The sequence below is a fragment of the Passer domesticus genome, chromosome 7 (genome assembly GCF_036417665.1).
Source record: "Passer domesticus isolate bPasDom1 chromosome 7, bPasDom1.hap1, whole genome shotgun sequence".
NCBI lineage: Eukaryota > Metazoa > Chordata > Aves > Passeriformes > Passeridae > Passer > Passer domesticus.
This window is the reverse complement of record NC_087480.1, coordinates 42,485,142-42,508,982: the sequence shown is the minus strand read 5'-3', so window position 1 is coordinate 42,508,982 and position 23,841 is coordinate 42,485,142. Positions and strand designations below refer to the sequence as shown.

Below are 23,841 nucleotides of genomic sequence, written 5' to 3'. Positions count from 1 at the left end.
TGTCTTCATAAGTCTCATTGCTTTCATGCCTAAAACGAGCATTTCTAACAATTAAAAATGTGGGCAAACAAGATTCTTGAGGCTGCTGTTGCTTTTAATCCCTGAAAGCTGGATGGTGCAATCCTCAAAGATCCTTACCAAATGGAAACACTGTACTTAGAACTTGAAAAATTTTTCACCACAGTGCAGATTTCTGGCTCCTGTCCAAGAAACATTCCCTTCTCCTCAGCCTGCTTCTCAAGCCCTGTAGCTGTTCTTAGCAACTGATGATATCATCTGACCTTTCCCTCTATTCTCACTCTCTGAGGGTATGTTCATATTTGGAATTGAATATACTATTGAACTGGATCTGATATCTAATTCTGGAATATTAATCCTGAAAGAAGAGAATGTGCACTGACTGGCACAAAATGGATGACTAGGGTGTCACTAGGGTATCTTATATACAGAAAGCATCAAAATAAACACACAGGAGGTCAATTACTCTGATTCAAATAATATAATCCTCTACTTCATCTACTTGGGTTTTTTCCAAAGACATTAAGCATTATGTACAGGAATAATATTTAATGTCATGGAATTTCCTACTGTTTAATTATTTTGCTGAAATTCTTGTAATCTTAGAGCTTAATGTTCCCAACAACGCAAGAAACTGACACAGGAGTGACCCCTCAGGATTAAGACAGTTGCCTGCTCATCTGCTCTGTCTTGAAAGGTGCTCAATTCCTGTTGTCAGAGGAAGTGTTAAAACCAGAGCAGAACTACAGGTTACCTTTCTAGAGTGTCTCCCCAGTTTCTAGCTTTGCTTTTCAGAGGCAAGCTCAGGCAGAAGTGATGTGTGTACATTTAAGAGCTAGCTGACTTGCTGTATATATTATAGCACATGTACTTAATTCTTGCTGCTGTTTGCTACATTACTATTCAAATTACTGTAAGGCTTTCTTTCACACTGATATCAGATACTGCCACTTTTGCAATTACTAACAAAATACTCGGATGGCATAAGTATAAACATGCCACTTTCCCCTCCAATTCTTGCATTTCAAATGCTTTAAAAGAAATTTGAGCTTAGCAATAAAAGCTAGTACAAAAGAAAATGAAATAACTTAATTGTGGAAACTTGGAAATTTTTTTCCGTTTCAAAGAAACATTTGTACTTCTTCCATATTTAGAGACTCAAAAATCTCAAATTATTTTCATTGGTCTGTGAATAATTTTGATTACACCAAATATTGGCTGCCTTGGCCAAATGAATTTTTTTCACTGCCTTTGTTTAACTCATGTAATTGAAATGCTTATTTGGCTATCACCTATACATATAGGGGGTCTCCTGTGTTTATGGTGTATATCCTTGTCTCTCTAATCGCTTTTTGTCTAACTGAATCAGTTTTCCTAACATTCTGTAGAAGAAAATAACTTTGTGGAAATCCTATTCTCTAAAGTAGTTCTTATGTTGACAGATTTATTTCATTGGGTCTCTAAACACATTATTCCTTTACAGATGCTAAGTATATCATTTCATAGGCCATTTACCTTTATAGTTATGGACATTTTAGGACTATTGAAGTATTAAAATACTAGATCTTAAGCTTTATGCACTGTAAGTTTAAAGATAAATAAGCTGAGTAAGTGTATATACATCTACCTCTCTGCACACTATACAACAAAGGCATGTACCAGCATGAGATGGTATATAGATTTTATCAGCAGAAATTTAGAGTAACCTCATTAATTCTGAGTGGTGTGGCCCCAAAATGAATTCTGTCACACTATGAAGAGCCATACAATGCCAGTAGAAGGTATTACAGGAAAGTTTTGCAGAAATGGATAAACTTCATTAATACTGTCTTCTTGATAACCTTTGGCTCTTGCGGTTGGCATTTTAAAATCAGAAAATAACAAATTTCATGCTTCCAGTTGAGATGGGAAGATATCTGTAGACATAACAAAGTCTTGGCTTCTCTACATTTTTAATAACAATTTTATGCATGAGTGAAATGCTAGTTTTCCAATGGCATCTCCATACAAAAACAGCTAAGTATCTTTTATCTCTAGGTCAGCAAAATCTCTCAGGACTGCTGCAGAGTAGATGTATCTTACACAATTATGCCTACCTGTTGTGCACTGAGGGAAACCCAAAAGATGTGGACACTGCAGTCATTTCTGTGTCTGGAACAGACTTAGCACAGCGGATTTGTCAGAGCTGCATGTTGAGGTGGCACTGGCAACACAGGACAGGGCTCAGCACAGGCCAGGGCTCAGCACTGGCTTTCATTGAGTGCTCTTGTGACAGCACAAGGTGGCCTAGACACACAAGCTTAAAGCCAGCTTCATGTACAAAAGTGCAGGGCATCACTTCACACTTGTCACTCTTGGCTGTCCGGATGGTAACAGGGAAACTTTATAACCACCCAAAACCAGAACCAATTCTCCAGCACATGATCTCCCGCGTGGCAACAGCTCCACGGCAGTGATCTACATTTCTGTCTTCACCAAGACATTTGTACAAGAAACTGCCTACACAGAACCTCCAGGGCACCCTGCTGCAAGCCTTTCTGGTAGTGATCACAGCACACCTGTATTCCATTTTCCACATGGAGGAGGAAAAATAAAAAATCAACTGTAAGTTTAGAGTAAGGTCAGTAATTTTAAAGCCTTCAAACTGGCATGGGTCAAACTATCTTGTGGTTTCTTTTGTCATCCATTACACTTTCTGGAAGAGGTTATCATCTAAAGTACTACAGGGAACATTCCCCTGAGAGGCATTCTCTGGAGCAGAGGGCAGGCTGTGCTCCATCAAAGCCCACAGCTGTGAAATATACTATACTATTGCAGAGCACCACGAGCCAGAGTCTTCACTGAAGTCCCAGGGAAAAATTAATCTTTTTAAACAGACATTCATCCATTAAATCACCAGTATGATAGCCCAGTTTTCTTATCAAAACAACTTAAATTAATATTATTTGAAGGAACATTTTAAAAGCGGCAAAAAAGAAAAAAGAATGGCATTTACTTTTTTATTTATGTCATTTTCAATATAGCTAGAGCCCACAGAAATACCCATAGTTAATATAAGAAAGCACTTCTCAATGTAACTATCTTGCAGTTGCTCTCATTACACTACACTTTAAATATTTGAGATTAAATTCTCCCTCTGAATGTCATTTAAAAAATCGTTTTAAGAAAGTAATTCATCCATTTTTTGAGACGGGCATTTTTCAAACATGAAAAATAAATCAGTTATGAGAAAGCTTAACATCTTCATGATTTGCAATGAGATTTTGCAAAGTTTGGCAGCAACTTAATTTTTAAGATACTGCATTAGAGGTAGAATATGCTCTCCAACAATCAGTCCTAACTGAACTGTAAGGTTCAGAATTATTATCTGTGCACGCTCTTAAAAGGCAACATCAAAATCCCCTAAAAATCTAATCTGCACTGAGCAACCTCTTCCCTTTAATAAACATGCCTAACTTTAATTTCTTCTTTTTTTTTTTCTTTAGCATTAAAAAAATTACGATCCTGGTGAGCAACTACTACATAATAATACAGAAGAAATATGGCCTTCAAATTTTTTACAGAGAGAAAACTTTATACAAATAAGAAATGCAGCTTATTTAGATTACATCTGTAGTCTATCTTGTTAAAAGAGATCAGAGGTTTTCCCTGATTCAGAGCAAGTGAGGTCACAAAAATAGAACCCATCACTTTTCACTTACCTAGCAATACAATTTACCTCTCCAAACCTTTCAAGCTACTCTCATTATTAACAAACTAGCTCAATGTTACTGCAGATGTACAGGTGTCATATGAGGTTTTTGTTATTATTTCTTTTTGTCTTGCTTCAGATACAGAGATACAGATATTAAACTATTGTTTATTTAAAAGATAGTACCAAAACAGAGAAATTGAAGATTAATCTGAATTTCTTTCTATTCCCAGGGTTTCTCACTGCTGATTTAAGCCAGCTACCAGTTTGCTATTTAATGAAAAAAAAAATCCCATGTAACCATAAAATATTTCTTAATCATATAATCTTTTCTGTTTATGTTTTAACTGACACAATCTTCATCCAGTGGCACAAAATAGACCTCTGCTACTCATGGCAGGATGGATTGTAAGGGCACTTCTGAGAGTTATAAATATTTGTGTGCACTCTAAGTCTGGGTCATCTAGCCCAGAGAAGCATTTATGTGGTGGACAAGGCCACCACTGAGTATATCCCCAGCCATCCTTTCCCTCAGTGGGGAAGAGAGGGAGCCCTGATCTATTGAAATTCTTGGTTTGCTCAGGCACAGTGGGGCAGGAGTCTTCTCTCCATTAACGTTTTATTTACTGCCTTGGGAAAAAAATGTTTCCCTGCTAGAAATTGATTTAAAACTGTATCAGGAGATTTTAAAGAGAAAGAGCTGCAAAGAAGTCACCACTGTTACAAGCTTTATTATGAGCTATATTGTAGTGCTACAATTCAATAATAGTTGGAGATACTATGCTGGTTTGAGGCATAAATTTCCTGTAGTGGTCTCCTGTTCAGTGCTTAGGTCAGGATCATGAAGTCAGACATTCTATAAACAGTTATTATAAAAGTATTAGCCTTCCTGGGTCTCAAAAAGAAGAGAAGAACAAGTCTAAACTATAATTTATTTTCCTGGCTTACTAAATCACAGAGAGGGGTTTGATCATAGTGAGCTGTAGCTCAGCAAGGTATTCCACACTTAATCTACTCATCTTGTCATTACTTGTTGTCCTTATGTCACTTTTTCTAAAGTTGCAGCAGACACATTTGCCAGCACAGGTGTATGCAAAGCTCTGCCATTTATCTTTAAACACAATAGCACTGATTTGGCCCATCAGGAGCAGGCAGGATAGGCTATGAGAGAGGGAATTAAAGTCTCACTCTGGGGAAAGTTTGATGAGGTTTTCCCACTGTCACATTCAAAATAGCACCAAAGGGAAAGAAATTCCTGTACAGGCTATATCTATATTGGAAGCCCTCCTTTGGGGTGCAGGGGTGACCTGCTGGGTTGGGGTAGCTGGTGTCCCAGCTCCTGGCAGATGATCAGGTCCCTCTCTGCTCAGTGGGGCACAGTGAGCCTAAGCTGGTCCTGCTGATGTGCTCATGGTTCAGGCTGCAGCCCCTGGCTGGTGCAGAGACTACTCCTCACACCTTTTCATAAAGGACAGACACATGGGCATGATGAAAGGTGTGGGCCTTCCTGCACCATTTTGGAAGCCAGAATTGGAGTAAATCTAGGAGCCATGTAACCTTGCTATTGGGATTCTTCTCCACAGCAATTTTCTATGGTCTAAACTGGAAGCGCTGAGCAGCCTCAGGTAAAGTGTGACTGGCTGGGGCTGTGTATCAGGATGGGACTAAGGAAGAAAAACCACACTTCTAGCTTACCTAAGCAGCTCTAGGACTTTTGACAGAAACTTTACTTCATTTAAGTCCATTTGATATCCTACATTTCTGTCCATTTGGGCTCACTAGACTGCTAACTCTTTAAGCAGGGGCTGTTCCAGGAAGCGGAATGGTTTTTAACATGTGGTACTATGTATAAGGGGCTTCCTAGAGGTCTGCCAAATGAATTGATAGTCAAGCAATTAACACATTATATCATAATGACTAAAATATGTCAAGACACATAATATTTACATTTTAGAACTCATTCTTATATTTTATATTAGTTTCCAACTCTCCCTCCCAATAATAAGAAAATGTCCATAATTCTAGAATAGCGTCTTTTACTGTTTATGAACATGGAGAATGGTTGTTCTGTCCTTGAATACACTTAAAATCTACACAGAAGAGTAAATATTTAATCCAGTACATGGGGATTTAACTGTGTGATTTTGATTTGCATTAATAAATACAAATATTTACAGCACATTTCTCCCAGAATGTTTATGCTCGGATTTGGTACAATAAGAGAATCATGGGGAATAAAGTAGCAAAAAAGTATTCTTCCATCAAGAATATTCTCCAAAATCTAATGCAAGTAATATCCCACTGGAAACACCTTAACTTAAGAGTGCCCTAGGGTGCTTTACAATGAAAGCATTTCTCCACATTAAACCAGTAATATCAGAGGTAACAAGGAAGAAAGAAGAACATTTGCAGCTATGGAACCAGCATTTCTGTACCATACAAGATCCCTTTTCTATTCACTTCCTGGCTAGACCAAAACTTCACAATACCACTGACACACCTGAGCCAGTTTTAAAGCAGCTAACTCGGGTATCAAAGGCAGTGTATCCATGATAACACAGAATTCACTAAAGGTAGATTTGTCCTGTACCAGCCCACATCATACTGCTAGTATCCAGCTTTCTTAACAGTTTCTGTAGTTACGTGCATTACTGCACAGCAGCACAACTTAAACCTCCTTAACAGATCTTCTTAGCTCATTTTAGGTGTCTAAGTTTCAAGAGTTTTATTGGGAGAAACAAAAAAGCATCAATTAAAACAAAATGTATTGCTTAACTAACTTAACTAACTCTTAGAGCTGAAAATGCTCAAATACTTCAAAGACCAGCTCAATGTTTTAACACAGCCAATGGTGACAATGCTATCTGAATTCTGTACGCTGAGTGGTAGCTCTGGCTCTTCTTCACTTGTTCACTTCAAAGTTCTCAACAGCAGCAACACTTCCTGCCCCACTGAGTTGTGGTGTTGGGTTTGGTGCCAGCACAATTGTGTTTAGCACTGAGCCAAAGAGGACCCAAATTTATGGAGAGTTACAAAGTCCCGGTGAGGATGGATCCTCTATATCTGAGATGAGAACTGCCCCTGGTTGTCCTACTCAGGTGACCCTGGTTAATCAGCACCACAGGAAGAAGACTACCACCACAAGAAGCATTAATTTTCTTCTCCACATCCTTTGAAAAGATTCCTGCCATAGTCTCCCATTAGCACTTGGCAAAGCCACCTTCAAAATCACTCAGATCTACTTTGTTCTTACATGCATTTTCCTTTTAAAGACTTCCCATGACAAAGCCCCTGAGGGAATAATTTTTCCTTTTTCTGAATGGAATTCATCTATTCAGTGTGCCACTATAATTTTTAACAATTAATTCCCTTTTCTTTAAGTTAAAAGGTAGTGGGATTACGTTCACATGCAATCTGAACTAAAATGCAAACTGAATAAAGAATGTTTATGGTAGAATTTCAATTCAGTGATAGAAAAATTAACAGTAAATTATGAAATTCCATAGATTATCTCATCCCATCCACCAGACAGATACCCAGCTCTATGCTGCCTTTTCTGTGTGTTGTCCTGACATCAGACACACCCAGTTGCTATCAGAACTGCATTTAAAATACAATGCTCACTTTGCATGCTGTGAACAGCACTTGCTGTCCAGCAGCTCTCCTAATCCACCTTTCTCAACTCGCAATTCTCCACTAGGATAAAGGATCATATAAAGCCAGCTGCACAGATAACACAGTCATAGCAAACATGCATTCCCACAAGTCTTGAAGTCAAATTTCCTTTTAACAGTTTAGCAGCAAAAATCTAGGATTACAGGGATAGAGCTAGTAAGCAGCTCCAAAGCACTGTCTGGAAAAAAAGCAATAAAAGACTAAAAATGAACACAGTGATTAAATAAATATATATATAAAATAAACACAGTCAAGCTATTGACCCCACAGCATAGGCAGAGCAGCTCTTCTCTGCAAGAAAGAACAGAGCTTTTTCATTGGTCACTTGCCTTCTGTTTCTCCTAAGGAAAAACTAAAACCAAAAGCTACAACCTTAAACCAACAGATAATTCTCATCTAAATGGTGTTTTAAAATCAAACCCTTCAGGTGTCTGTTCTCTTGGGAAGTAACACACATGAGCACAGACTGCAAATGGCTTAACAGTTTCTGTTTGCACCATTGTAAAAATAAAAACAACTAAAGTACTGCTATGGATGTCCTTGATTTTATTCCTTTGTCACTTCAGAGGAACTGAATTATTTTGACTTTTTCCCAAACTTATATGAGAAGACCAGTTTTCATGCCTACCAAGAGGAACTTTGATGCTATACAAATTAATCACCAGTTTTCTTCTAAAAATCAGGCATCCTCCAGGTCATTCTGTGGCCTCACATTTCAGAGGATGTTTGAAATGCTAAGTTGGTCTTCTTTTAGGTTTTGGGGTTTTTTGTCAATCCTCAGTCTGGGATTTAAAATTGCAGTTTTTCTAACATTTCTGCAGTTATTGTACAGATAGAACTTTTATTCAAAAACTCAGTAATAATTTTTTCAGTGTTCATTAGTTAACCCACATAGCCTGCTGTACAAAACAGATGTTACAATGCCCATTTTTCAGACTGTAAATCCCCCTACAGAGAATTGTTTCTTGCACAGTACCAAACTGAAACAAAAGTTATGTTAGTATTTCCAGGCTTATTCTTTTAAACTATATTGTCAAAAAAAAAAAAAAACCCAAAAAAACCACCCAGAGAGACAGACCAAGTCAAATCAAGTTTGAAATTCTGGTGTTTTTCAAACAAGAATGAATCACAGAGCCATACAGAGAGAGACCACCTAAAAATTACTAAAGGAAGGAACTGGGGAAAAAAATAAATACAGATTTTTTTATTGTGTTCATCTATGGTTCTCTACCAGTATCACCCAGACTTCTCAGTGGGGAATAAAGGACACTTTAGCACACATGAGTTAGAGGACAGATATCCCAGTTTTTAAAAGTGACCATTAATAATGTGAAATTCTCAAGGTGGAGCTGTTAAACAGAAAAAAAAAAAGTATGATTAAGATGAACTGAAATATTTAGATGTTATGTCTTTTCTCCAGAAATAACTCTTAAAAAAAGCCCAAGAACTTCTTTGGCATTTCCTTTTGGTAGCAGCAGCATTGGTGCCAGCAGTGTGGTTATAGGTCAGCTTTGGAGCTAAACAGCTTGTGGGGTACAATGTCTCTTCTCTGTGTCCCTGAATTATTAAAAAATGCTTCACTAAGGAATCATACATATCTAGGGCTCAAGTAGAGGAAGATATATAAGGAAATGTGAAAACATTTGATTTAAAGCACCTAAATGAAACCATTGTTTTCTAGACATTAATTTGCTTACTTCCCTCTGCACACCCTCCAACAGAGGGTACAAACCCTTTTTACTGCAATAATAATAACAAAAACTTTTTCCAACAGATGAACTTTACAATAGTAGAGATAGAAAAGTTGGTATTTTCCTACTAGTCAAGTAAAACAGCCTCAGGCTGCATCAGTAATTTGCTCACAGTCACTGGAAAATTCTAAAATTATTTCTGTCTTATCAAGGTCTTGCTTTCTACCAAGAGCAAAAGATTAGCCTTCTCATTTTACATAAGGTTAGCTCCAAAGGAGAATCTAATGTCTCTGCCTTCACAAGAATCATAATTTCACACAAGAAAAGATAAATTCCTTCAAAAATAATGCAATGATCTCATTGGTACCATTTTTCTTCAATTAGAGCACAAAATGCACAACAATTCTCACATTTGTTCAACATCTCCAATTTTTTCTGTGTACTCAATTAAATGTGTTTGCAATAAACATAAATAGACCTTCCACAATACTGTAACCTTCTAGACAACAATCTCACAGTACATCAGGTTTCCTATCATCACAAAACACCTAGGAAAGTGTGATGTTTACAGCTGCTTCTGTATTTCAAACCTTGACTTTTTGCACCTCCCACGCATAACACACTTTTTGAGATTTTTCACAAGGTGAAGATCACTGATTGTTCAACACTTGGTGTACAGCACTGGACATAACCTCTTAAGAGTGTGGGACTGACACAGGAATTAATTAACCAAAAATGACAGTAACCAAGCCAATGAAATATAGAGTTTTGTTTTCTGATAGAATTCTTCAAGAGAGTGGGTTTTTTTTCCAGATTGTCAAGGAGTCTTGGTCTCTGTTCTAAAACTTGCAAACTGCCTACCTTGAGCTTTAATACCAAAAATATTTGCCACCTGGACTGATTATTGTCTTCAATAGGGTTTACAGATCCAAGAATCCAAGATTTAGAATGCAACTTCTCGTTGATCCATACATTGTTAAGCCATAATAGCTTCCTGTATTGGCATGGATTGACTACGAAAATGTTCAGCATTTTAAACAGAGAAATGGAGAAAACACAGGTGTCAAGCTACGTATAGGGAAGGATAAAATCTTCAACTGCAACAGACCATCCCATGTCTGATAGTGAAACTAACAGTGTCACACAGGGATTCTCTATGAGTATTTTGGTTCATTTCTAAGGATGAATGAAAGTCCAAATTCCTTGTATAGAACTAGAGCATGCCTACTGAATGCAGAAACAGGTACCTGAATTGTATTGCTGGTACAAATACCCAGAATTCAGTTTTAAATATTTGTAATTATTTTTTGTATGTGTTTTGCTGATAGCCCATTACTCTAACCAAAAGCACATGGCTACGTGGTGAGATCCCTGAAAATCAGCAAGCGTTTTGTATTTGGCAGTAAAGGCCAGGGAGTCAGACTGATGAATAGGGCAGAGCACTGTAATAAAAAAACTTGATTCATATCAGGAAGAGTTCATTTGATGGCAAGTGTTGTGTTTATGACACACTAACAAGTATGCAGATTGAGTAGATAGTGTTAACATTTTCATCATTCAATCTTAGTCACTCCAATAAATAATGCTGGTTTGTGGTCGACAGGACTTTTACTGCAGTATCTCAGATGAGTATATAAACATTTATACTTATAGCCACAGTGCTTTCCTTTGTAAAGGAAATTAGGTTCAATCCCATTATTTATTTGCCATGAACTTGCCGAAGGTCACGAAAATGGCCTTTGGGAGATCCTGGAAAAGAGCCCAGGTTTATTGCATGTAAATCACCAAAACATTTAGCCTTCAAAACCTGCTGAGTAGAAAAATATAAAATATAAATAACTTGAAATGGTTTTCCCCATACAAGGGTCTAAGCGACAGGCTGGCTTTGGCTTAGATGGGATCTTTTTCAATTTTATCATTTAAATAGTTAAATATTTCTTTCTAATAAATAATAAATGAATTGAGCATTTCCTCGCATATTTGGAGAGTATATATTACCTATGACTGGATAAAAGATACACGCAAAATAGGTTAGACTTATGAAAGACGATTAAGGGATATAGGAACTTGATTTCTTTCAAAATACAACAATAGCTGGGTGCCTGACTGCATTAGGCTGTAAAAAAAAAGGTCTCAGGCAAATACCAAAATCACTTTCCTCTTCAGGTATGTGTTTACCTGAAACCAAATGTAGTGGCTCTGTTCCCTGGAGTTTTAATCAGGCTATATTTTCCAGATCTGAAGTACCCCTCAATTTTCATAATTTTCAGAATCTCCTTTCTCCTTAACCCTAATGCAAATAAAATTACTGATGTCTATAAATACTAGAAATTAATGTAAAAAGCAATTTGTGGAAAAAAGAGGTTAAGTACTGTTAAGGTACTTACATATAATTTTATCAAGTCTGAGGACGTTTTTTCCTGTCATTTGAAGGGTCATGTGTGGAAGTTGATGACACAAAGCATGACTAAACTCAGAAAAAAAATCATTAAAACAAGGTAAACTTGCAATAGTTAAACAGCCCTACTTATTAATTAGGAATAATTTTTAAAAAATCAAAATGTAAGGTGGAGAGAGAAATGAGATAGAAGAGAAACTAATAGCCAGAAGAGATGTTGATAATGAAAGGGCTTGATTTATTGGAAAGGTGACACAGCAGAAATTTGCCTGGCCAAAGCCAGGATTTCAGTCTCCCCTTTGTCATTCAGAGAAGACAGTTCAATCTGGTGTCATGGTTTAGGAATGGTATTCTCCAATTCAGTACTCACACTAAAGGCAGACAACTGCTTCCCCTCCCACCCTGCTCCAGATGGAGGCACAAAAGGCAAAGATCATGTGTTGAGAAAAGGATGATTTACTGGAAAGAGCAATGAGATGAGAAAATGAACAGTAACAGCACATTATTAATAACAAGAGGTATAAGAAAGGAGGACAACGTACACGCAAAGGCCTTGACAATAAATAAAGGCTTCCAGCTGCCACCTTTTCTTGACTGGCAAGAGCCCCTTTTCTCTGGAAGCGCATCTCTTTCCTTCAATTCCATGAAGTGGTATAGATAGCCCCCAGCAATTCCATGAGGTGGTATAGAATAATCTCTGTGTCCCAGCTGTGCTCCCTCCTGGCTACTGAAAAAAATTAACCCTGTCCTGGCCAGAACCAGGACACCTGGACAGACTCCTGTGTCACACCCTTGCAGCAAATGAGTATTTTATAATTAATTTTGGATAAACAAGGAAACCATATATTAAGTTTTGCATGCAAAGTTCTTATTGCAGAAAGTTCCTTTAGGCACTCTTGGGCTTTAGCTGCTGTCTAGAGTAAGAGTTGTAAGAATTTGTAAGCTGTTCAGGTTGTATTTGAATCTCATCTGCAGTCACTCATGGGACTGCATTTGGCCACCAGGCTGGGGGCTTTGCTAATGGTTTATCTGCTCTAGAGTCCATGTGTAGGCAGACATAAATGCAGCATATTCCACAGCTCATGCCTGATACTGTCCTATAAATAAAACTATGGACATTCATAGCTTCAAGCAAAGTGATGTGTGGCACTCAGCATACAAAGAAAACATCAACTGCTTCAAAAAAGCTGAAATCTACCTAAATGGTTTTTGCAGAAGAGAAAATAAACAGACATATAATTCCTACAGGGCAAGTTTCTGGTTCATGCAGAAAAAAAGACATATAAAATACATATATAAACTATCAAATAATCCAAAAGAGCAATGATTTCAAAACCAATTATATATTTACACTTTCAAATTGTAATTGATGATGGAAAATTATCATTAAAAAAAATTATTTTAAGCATACCTCCTTCAAAGGCACACTGGACAACAACCCTGTGGTGCCCAGAATAAACTATTCCAGATAGTTAACAGATAGCATTTCAGGAAATGAACTAATAGCAACACAATGTAGCAATTCTCCATTTTCATCTCTTTACTCTTTAATTACAGTGTTTTTCCTCTATTTTGTTTTCATGCTGCTGAAATACAGCAAAAGTTTTTTTTCATTGATGTAAGTAAAATTTGCTTTTTTAAACTAAAAGTTTCTTTAGAAATACTAAAAAAAAAAATCAGAGTGGCAGTTTGTAGGAAGAATAAACAGTTCAATGCAGAAAATGGCAGCAATACATAGAAAACCAAGGCCAATGTTTTTTCACATATAAGATTACTGAGAACATATAATTCTTCTAAATATATAAAGGGTTAAACTTACTCTGTCTTAAGCAGTTTGTAGCAGTCTCTGTAAGCAGGAGATAAAACCTCAGAAGTTATACAAATAATTGTAAAGAGTAACATATCAAACCTAACACCATTGTAAAATATTTCATTATAGGAAAAGGCAATATGACATTACAGTTGCATGATACTATAACTGTGTATGTGACAGCCTAAGAGACTAACAGAATATTGTCCATTTAGAAATGTCCTAGAGGACATACTGAGACAATGAATACTCTGTTAATAATGAGAGATTCCAAAGATGATTCCTGGAGAAAGCAAATTTAACATGGCCCAAAGCAGCAGAATTAACAAGAGCAATGAAAACAGCAGGGAAAAAAACCCAGATCTGCTCACAGAATGCAAATAGTCAAACTAAAACAAAAGGAGAATCTAGGTGATAGGGTTCTTAATTTTTATTTAACTTTATGCAATCAAAATTATCCCATTTTGATCCCATCCCAAATGATTTGCAAAACAAGCCACTAAAATCAGGCAAACAATTAAAAATATCCACACAGCAAAACCCCAAAGATGAAAAGCTGTCACTAGCCTTGAACAAGCAGAATCTCCAAAAGTATAAAGGAGCCAGTGCTTTGTGGTTAGAGAATAAGTACGTTGCAGCAGAAATGGGAAAAAATGGGACTTTCCCACAGCAAACAAGTAATTCAGCAACCAATTAAAAATATTGTCTGTGAGCACAAGTCCTCAGCTGAATTAAGCTGCAGCTAATATGAATTAATTATGACCTTAGCTATGGTTCTCAGTTAAGATCTAGCAGTTGGCAATCCTAGTGGAGCACCCATCACTTTCCACTCACCCTTCCTTACAGAAAACTTGGAGGCCTGAGAGAACATTACAAGTTCTCTTGTATTTATAATCAAAATTAGAAACAAATGTCAAATTATATCTCTGAGCCCTTATACCCCAGGAGATAAGGCACAAGAAATAGGGCCAGGTAAGCATGGTTTCCCTCTAGTCACTGATTTAGGAACACCACATAATAATGCTAAGAATGTCTACAGGAATTGGAAGCCACAGTGAAGAAGACCACCAAGTTAGAAATCAACATGTCCTATGAACAGACAACATTAAGTAAACCTTAACATGACAGGGAGACAGATATCTTACAATGCCAGAAAAAAGAGAAAAATAAAAATCCCACAAAACTATAAAAAAATACCCTGCTACAAATAGTCACAAGGGGTCTGTACATTAGCCTGCCATATAGAATATTGTCTAGAGTTTGTCACTTACACTGAAAATTTGTTAAATATTACCCTGCATCTTGGAATCAGAATTGGCAATGGCTTTACCATTTTGATATGTGATAATAAATATCTTCCAATGCAAAGAACACATTTCAAGCACTGGAGGCAGTAGTAGTTTTTAAAGACAAAATACATTTCTCTTATTGCTACTGGAAAAAACCAAAACTGAGCTAAATGACAGCAAAGGAGGAGATAGTAAGATAATGAATTGCTTCAATACTGTCAAGGGCCACAGATGGAACAGAAGTGCACATCAGTAGGATGAATGACAACAGTCATCAGGTACAACACAAAAAAATCTTGATCTACAAGCAAACATTTTTCACAAGGAGGATGGCACATTCTGGGAACACATCCCTTAGAAAGGCAGTGCAGCTCCCATCCAGCAGGTACCAAAAGCCTGGCTGGACAAAGCTTGGACCTACTTTGTGCAGGATGATGGACTAGAGATGTCTCTAGATGCTTTGCAGCCTGCATGGTTCGGTGACACGGGACAGAGCTTTACAGGAGTACGAAAAGCCACTTCAGTTTTCAGCATCTCTTTTCTCATTTTAAGATTCTCCCAGGTATTGTGTGGTTCTGTCTAAAGGAAAAGAAAGGGTTCCCCAGCACTAGGTGGGACAAGATGAGATGAAAGTATAGTAACCAAAACCAGCTAGGTTTATTATTTATTATGTGGTAACAGAGGGTCTCTGTTATCACAGACTGCAGAAAGTGCGGGACTGGTTGTTCATCTAAACTGGTTGTTCATGAAAACTACAACAGCATTTTGCGACCTACTGCTACTAGGAAGCCCAGGTTACAAAGGGATAACAGCTACATTTTAAAATTATATTTGCATAACTTTAGTTTTGTGAACTAATTAAGGCTAACTACAGTCCAGCCACATCCAAGCACATATCAGGCAGCTATCCAGCATACAGTTGGAGTTTGGTTCTGAAACAAAAACCCTAAACTCTTATATGATAAATGATTTTTAAATTAGTTTTTATGGCTTGCTGATTCTTAAACGATACCATTTTTGATAATGTATTTTCACTAATTTAAAGATGTGCTTTGTAACTGCTCTCCTAACACAATCTCAATAAAACAACCAAAATGAAAAGCAAGAATTGACTTGATAAATATGATGACGTCGCTCCAGGCACTCAGAAGTGTACCTTACACCCCACGCAGCAGCCAGCAGTTGTCTTTCTTAAAGTCCCCACTATTGATTTTAAATCTGTGGAAAGTAAGCTCTTTATCAATTCTATCCCACAGTTCCTAATGCATTCCTGAAGAGATTGATGTTTTCTGAGTGTTCAGATCTGGACATACTGGGGAAAAAAAAAAAAATCAACATTTCAGAAACTAACATTGTTGGGCTTAAATATTTTTCTCTTTTTTTATTGTTTCTATCTATCACGCATAGCCATGTGTGATAAGCAATTACAAAAGATCCTTGATGAAATTTCATTATATTATGTTATGTTTTGTGTTGCATATGTGACACAAGACATTTATCTCCAAAAAGTCAAATCAATTAAAATGTGGGATGTGTGGATAGTCATACAACTATTTGACTTGTAAACTGTTGGACCTGATATTCAAGGTAATATGAAATACAGTAGAATGTTTCTTTTATTTTTATTTTTCTAGTTCACAACCTTATGAAAAAATCAATCACAAAAACCATGGCAGTGATGCTAATTACATTCACCTAAATCTAGTTTAGAACCAGCCAACTCACACACCAGTTGTACTGCAATTTTCTCTGGTTTCCTTGAATTGGCATCCAATTAAATATACTCAATAGGTTTCTTCATTGTTAGATTGCTGCCTGCACAATGTACCATGCTCAGTTTTGTACCTTGACAGCATTAAGTCAAAGCAGAGAGAAAGGAGGTAAAAAATAATTTCCTTAAGTAAATAACTCCATTCCTAGGATCAAAATGCCACCAAGAATGCCAGTATTTTCCTCAAAAATGTACATAACTTCCCACATTATCCCAGTCATTTGAAAACTACAAATTCTAGATAGAGTCTACAGTTCTAGGATTCAAGTAAGATAAGCATCAAATAACTCTAAGGAATATTTGACTATTTTGGAGATATTTTTACAAGTCTGCTGGGACTGATGCATTTCTATGATACCTTCCTGCCTTAGCAAGAGAGAAATCGGACACTGCTCTTTTTTTTTTTTTTTGTAGATGACTCCCCCTGACCTTCCCTCCCCCAATGCCTGTTTTCCAGAAATATCACAGGCTTTTACACAACAAAATACATAAAATACCTTTGCAATAAGCAAGAAACCTGTGAGAATATTTATTCACAAGTATTTAAGGTTTTGTTCATTTATTCCCACAAGGCTCTCAAATGTTACTCATGGCATTCTCCCTAAGCAAACCTTTTCCTCACTGTCATTCTGTTGAGAGCCCTATCCTGTGAATTACGTCTCAAGAGTCTCAGCAGTCCTTTGCCTTCCAAAATCTTTTGTGCAATTCTTTTTTTCATTAAAACTGCAAGATGTTTCTTCATCATCTCCTCACATAGGCAGAGTAACTTCAGAACTCAACCAACACCTGTAGTGAACTGCCACTGTTTCAGAGGACTGGGAAGCAATGAATACTGTGCTCTAGTTTTTAAAAATTGTGCAAATAATCCACAGAATTATGGAATTAAATGTGACATATAACAGATGTCAATATTGACATATGAAAGGGAGTTTTACATGTGAGCCTAGTGAACAGGGCTGATTAAGAGAAACAAAGTATTTGGCATATCATGATCAAGTAAGGAACAACTAGTGAAATAGTTTCTCTACCTTTATATATCTCAGGGCATGAAACACAACATGAAACAGAACCATGTGAGCTTCCAGACTGAAGCTTCCAAGAAACCTGTGAGATGATTGGTTTCATGAGAAAGCTAGTTTTCATTAACCAAGAAAAGAGAAATTTCCTTACAAAACTACCAAGAGCATCACAAGCAGTGATTCAAACTTCCTGACAATAGTTTTTTACTCTGTACCCAAAGCAGCCAATGACAACACATCCATTTGGCACATCCTCCCACCAGCTGAAGATGTGTACAGCAGTGATGCTGAAGACCTGCTTTTTTCAAAGGGCCAATTGTTTATCACTTTGAAGTGTCTGATTTCTTTTACTTCAAAGTATCTTTCAGAAAGCTGTCAGCAATGTACTGTGGAGATGGCTGAGAAAGGAGGAATGAGTTCTAGGTGCTGTAAGGTGAAGTGTTGGTGGGCAGTGTCAGCCACTCTCCTGTATGACAACATGAGGTGCAGGTCCCTAAGGGAGCTGTCAGCTCTGCCTGCAGCTGGGACAGACAAACCGGGCATCCTGGGAGAGTGGAACTTGCAACACTGATTCTCTCAAAGGAAAGGGTCAGAGCATCAAAACAGCCTGAAAAGTCTGGGAAGACCTGCACAGCAGCTCGCTAGCCTGGCAGTGCTGCTGCTGAAAGGGCTGGCTAGAAACTGCAATGTGGCCAGCTCTCCTGCCAGACCTGCTTTCTACAAAATGTTTTGATGCCATCTCTATAATCTTGAGAAATATTTTAATATCATAGAATCTTCATTTTCCAGGAAAAGACCACACAATGGAAATGGAAGTCAAAGATGCAAATCCAGAAAGGCAAACGGGCAAAAATTTAAATCTATTTTACACCAATTATAATTCTCTTATCACAAAAGCACCACAAGAAAGAAATGGAACTATGATTGTGAACAGCTCTGTGAGAGTTTCTCTCAACAGGTAAAGAAATCATAGAAGAAATGTTAGGTTGTCCTGAGAGTAGGACAGAACGTAATATCAAAACATGCATATGTTTTCATACATCACTGATTTTGTTTCTTCAAACACTGTTCCAGTCATTTTATCTAAGAAAGGTTAGTAAAAGACTGAAGGGGCTCCAAAAATAATCAAAGGTTTGAAAAGACATTCACATAGCAAAACATTAAGTATTTGAAATTATTTCTGATAAAAGGCAAAGGAAGCAGAAGGAGCAATAGTGCATGAGTTTCTTAAAGAAACTTGGATAACTTCTGTCTTCCAGGCCTCACCAAAACCACTCATTAAATTAAATTAAACAGTGTAAAATCTGGCAAATGGCAGATGACAGAAAAGCAGCCTAAGAAAATACCGCTAGAAGTTTGTTCTTATTATACTTCACCCTCTTCAGACTGAACGTTTTGGGGCTGCTATGGGAGGAATCATTTGGTTCTGGGCCACAAATCTAAAATTAAATCTAATCTTAAATAAATAAATGAACCAGCAAGCAAAAATCACCAGCAACAACCACCAGATTTGGGAGTTTAAACTGTTTTTCGAAATCTCTCATGCTGCTACTTATTTGAATTATGCCATCCTTTTGTCATTACATGAGCTGTAATTTCCCAAAGTCTAATTCAATGAACAATCCCTAAAAACTGGACAAGTAACAAAAATTGCAGGGCCTCTTGAATGCAAGGTAAAATGGAAAAATTCACATGTAATCTTAAATATACATCCAAATCCAATAAGTTATAAAAATAGAAAAGCTGATAAGAAACTAAACTATTATTGGCCAGCTGGAGGAATCCAAGATTGAATACTGACAGTCACTACTGCTGAAAATGATAGTAATAGCAGTCTTTTCAAACTTTCAGTCTAGAAATTTCCTATTTCACCATCTATAGATTATAGAGGATGCTCCAAAGACCATTTAAACTGTATTTTCAGAAGAATTTAGCATGTATGAAAACAGTGAAATAAGTAGTAAAATATGTAAAATACCTCTGCTGCAGGGGATGAAGCATGTCTTGAAATCTGACCTTCCATTTATTTACTGGAATTATGAGACACTGCTTCTGAAAATTTCTTACCATTTAATTCATTCAACATTTAAAACTTCAAATTAGAGACATTTTGTCCTTTCTCAGTTTTTTACTTACATTGACATCAGTGCCAAAGCTACTACCATGACTACAGTCTGCACATCCAATGTTCTCTTTCATTAAAAATGTTAAAGTATACTATGACCTCTCTTCCAGTAATTGTGCTTACACACAATAAAAGCTGACAGTAGTTCAAAGGGGCATAGAGACAGAACTGTGATCCCTGACAGGCTGGGTAGGGACAGTCTGCACCTGGCTGGCATTCAGGGGGGTGGTGGGGTGCTGCCCATGCCCTGTTCCCTGCTCCCCAGCCTTTTGTTGGGACGTTACCTCACAGCCAAACCTGCTTCTGTGATAGGGATCAGGAAGGGAGAGATTTTTCCCTCATGGGTACAGGTACATCTGAGATGGAGGAACTGAACATCCAAGTGTGGCAGTACCCATTCCAGACCTGACAGGATGGTCTTCACCTGACCAGCACTTCCCAGCACGTGCAGCTCACTGAAATGTCCTGTATAGGACCCACTGTTGTCACCAAAGAGATGAAACACCTGTGAAGTGAGAAATACTGAGTTATATCTAAAAGGCACTAATTCAGGGGTGTGTGTGAGAGGGTGAAATTTACTTATGAACCTTGTACTATGTGTGATTCCTACTTTTCTTAGACAACAATCCTCCTCTAAGAACTAACTATGGAAAATACTGCTCAGCTAGCAAACTGGATCCACAAGTGAAAACAGAAACACAAATCCCAAATGATCCTATAGAACAAAACAATTACACTTCTTAACATTTTTTCTTTCTTTTTCTAATGGATGGTGTGAGAGACAGGGTTGCAAAGAGTAGGGAGAAAAAACATAGCCAACATTGGAAATAAATCCCATTTATAAGATGACCACTGAAGAAGGCAGAATTTTCAAGCAATAAAGCACCTGCCTGTTCTATTTGTTACACCCTTCTGCTTACACACAGATCTTGGTAAAGGATTTGAGAAAATGGAACATTGAATAGCAGCACTGAGGCAGCCAAATATATAGGATGGTCTGCTGACCTTCTCCAGCTGCCACATGGCCACCCACTCTCTCTATCACTCCCCCTTCTCAGTAGGACAGGTAGAAAATGAGATGAAAAACCTTGTGGGTCAGGACAAAGACAGGGAAATATCTTGCCAGTTACTGTCATGGGCAAAACAGACTTACTTGAGGAAAATTAAATTAGTTAAACAATTAAAATAGATTTGGCTGGTGTGAATCAAAGACCAGTGTTAAAACAGTAGGCCTGGCCTGTCTGCTCAGATGCCACAGACAGATCAAGAGTGGAATGCTGCCACAGGGTTAAGTGAAGCTCTTCACACATAAAAGCTCCTAACCTCATCCACCCCCACACATTATAACGTTTGCTCTTAAACTGCTTGGCAGCTCCTGCCTTTAAAATGAAGAATCTCTGATTTTGTTTCTAAGTAATGAAGTAGTGACTGCTGCCGTCATCCTGTCAGTCTCTTCCCAGGGCCAGGAGTGCCCTGCTGACACCGTTCAATTAACTCATCATCAGAGGGTGCCATCAGAGCCCCATGCAGGCACACACTTTATAAATGGCTCTCATGGATGCTCACTGCACTGCTGCAGAGGTAATAGGCAGCCCTCACGTACTGAGGGCTCACTAAGTTTTGTTCTTTTCTCTGTGCCTATAACACTCTCTGTAATAGCATTCATTTTGTCCTCTCAGCTCTAGTAATTCCTCTTCAATCAAAACAAGTGACCATAAGAAAGCATATTAGAGCCTTACACAACAGGCAGCAGGCACACTCATTGCTACTGCTTTGAGGAAAACCCTGAAAATGGTCCTGATAACATGAATACAAATTATCTGTGTCCCTCTCTTACCATAAAAACAATGATTGCTAACCACTTTGTTCATATGCAGCTTACACATAGATTTCTGAGTAGTAATGACATTTGATTTACCCCACTGTGAGGATACAACTTAAGGTAATAGAACATTTGAATTTAGTAATGCATTCAGTATTTTTCTTACTTGCAACTGTGGAAAGGAAGAACTCTGTTCAGATTAGATTTTAGGGCTATCAACCTTACCAAAGTTATTATTAGCAGCAGTTATCAAAATTATCTACCAGTGAAAGATGGTTCAAAAACCATGGGGCCACAGTCATGGCTGGCTCCAGAGCTGTTTGTGGGTCTATATTCCTTGCTCCACAAAAGTGATATGAGAGATGATACCACTCAGGCACAATGCCCTGTGGGCATTTGTAGCTAAAAACATCATTCACTAAGAGAGCACTTTAAATCTAATTACAGAAAACATCTACATCCTGAATTTGGATAAACATGAATCTGCTTATCCTGCTGAAAAGACAAGAGCTTTTCTTTCTTCCAAAGACAATACTCAGCCCTGTGTGACAGGAAATATGCTAATATTTAGAAAGCTCCACCAATATCTTAGCAACGCAGAAAACAAGGAATTATATTACTGAGATTTCTTGAACATATTATTAACATTTTGTCACATAATTGGCTAAGAAAACAACCCCTGCCATAGGGCTCCTCATTTTTTTCATAGTACACACTCAAAAGTTCATCATCCCTTCCTTTAAGAAATGTTTCAACAGAACAGAGAGGAACACAAAAGCTGATCATGAATTCCAAGTGCACTAATCTCAAATCACAGCTTCGTATTTTGATGATGCTTATCCTTGACTCAGCAATGCTATATTCACTGCTTTCTCTAATGATATTCTTTACATTTACTTAAATATCAGCACATTATAGCTGCTTGTCCTTTATTAGAGCACTACAAATCTTAATTTAAGGAGGGAGTGCTTTCTTTACTGACCTTATATGAAACTTTCCTTACTGATCTTATATATATAGGCTGTTCCTATTTGGATTTTACAGGAAGGGAAGTAAGGCAAAGAAGAGAAGGGAGTCTCATGCAGTCTCTCTCTTCCCACAGCTCATGGGAACCAGACCTAGAAACTAATCTCTCAGATGATAAAGCAAATTTGATCAATTTCCCTTGAAGGGATACTCTGTGACTGGGGCCTAAATCTTCCTGAAATGTTCACAGAAGGTTTAACAGTCACAGAAGAAAGCTCTGAAGTCACTGTCTCTCCTTATGCTTGTCCTCTTTATTTCTCAAGGCAAGATACAAACAATGCTGAAAACTACATTCCCAAAGGGCATCATCAGTTTTGCAAAAGCCTCTAGCCTGCTGAAATGGTTTGGCCAGAAAACTCCCACAAGAATAATCCCTTAAAGTCTTTTCCCAAAGGAATTATGCTCTACAAGAAAGTTAAAATCTACAGTCTCCTGTGAACTAAACTGAGACTCACTAACTATTGCCAGTCTTCTGGAGGCCTGCAGGAGCCATGGCAAACAGGTGGGAACGTGGAAAAGTAACTCACCCCAGCAAAATCTTAACATATATCCATTTTTCAGACTAAAGTGCAAAGTTATCAAAGACAAAGACAGAAATTAGAAAGTTACATTAGAACCTAGCCCCACACCCCCTGCCCCCACCACCTTTTAGTAGCTTGGGAAGTTAAATTGTTACAGTGAAACAACAAATCAAGATCCTTCCCCCATTTATTTTCATGGGTATTACATCACTTAATCAGGTTGACTTCTGATACAATCACTTTCCATACACATATGGCCCAAAAAAAGTGGTACAATATTGATATATCTTTTATCCCTTCTTATTATATTAAAAAAAAGGTTTCCTTATTAAAATATCAGTCAGTACATCCTGATTTTTAATTTGAAAAGCTAGACTTTTAAAAATGTTAAAAATCCATGATTATAAAAACGTTATGTCAGAGACTATTTCCATCTAAATACAATAATTATTCACATAAGAATTATTCTGTTATTCCTTTCTATTATTATACAGGGGAAAGAAAAAAAACAACCAACTATGGCAAGAAAAAACCTTGTATTCCATGAAGCAAAAGCAGCAAGAGTGCCCAAACTAATTCCAGACCTTTAATCTGCTACTTGAGGATTACAGCAACCCATATTAGGTGACAGATTTCAGGTGAAACAAACTTTGCATTTGATCCACAACTTTTCTGACTGGAATTGATACCAGAAAATGTACCCAATAAAATGTATAACAGCAATATAAAATTACACTTCAAATAGAGAACAATGCAAGTTTGTCATTTCTACCTCAAAATCCATGAAAACTCTACTTGCTCCTCTCAGGAAGTGACAAACATGAAGGAACAAAGCAGAGAAATTCATGCAAACTAACACTGTCTAAAGTGCAGAAGGATTATTAAGCTCAGATGACACCAGCAGAAATTCACATGTTCAGTGAAAGGGGTACAAGTCTCCAGGCACAACAGGGAACCCACAGGCATTGCTCAGTTTTTAACATCA

The 23,841-nt window shown here is 37.4% G+C and overlaps 1 long non-coding RNA gene across 1 annotated transcript in view; it reads right to left on the bottom strand.

Moving 5' to 3' along the window:
* LOC135304995 (uncharacterized) overlaps window positions 1–23,841 on the bottom strand; it is a 657,910-nt gene that overhangs the window by 521,598 nt on the left and 112,471 nt on the right. The window contains exon 21 of the long non-coding RNA XR_010366252.1: window positions 19,772–19,992. This is a non-coding gene — a long non-coding RNA (uncharacterized LOC135304995). The remainder of the gene's footprint in view (window positions 1–19,771; window positions 19,993–23,841) is intronic.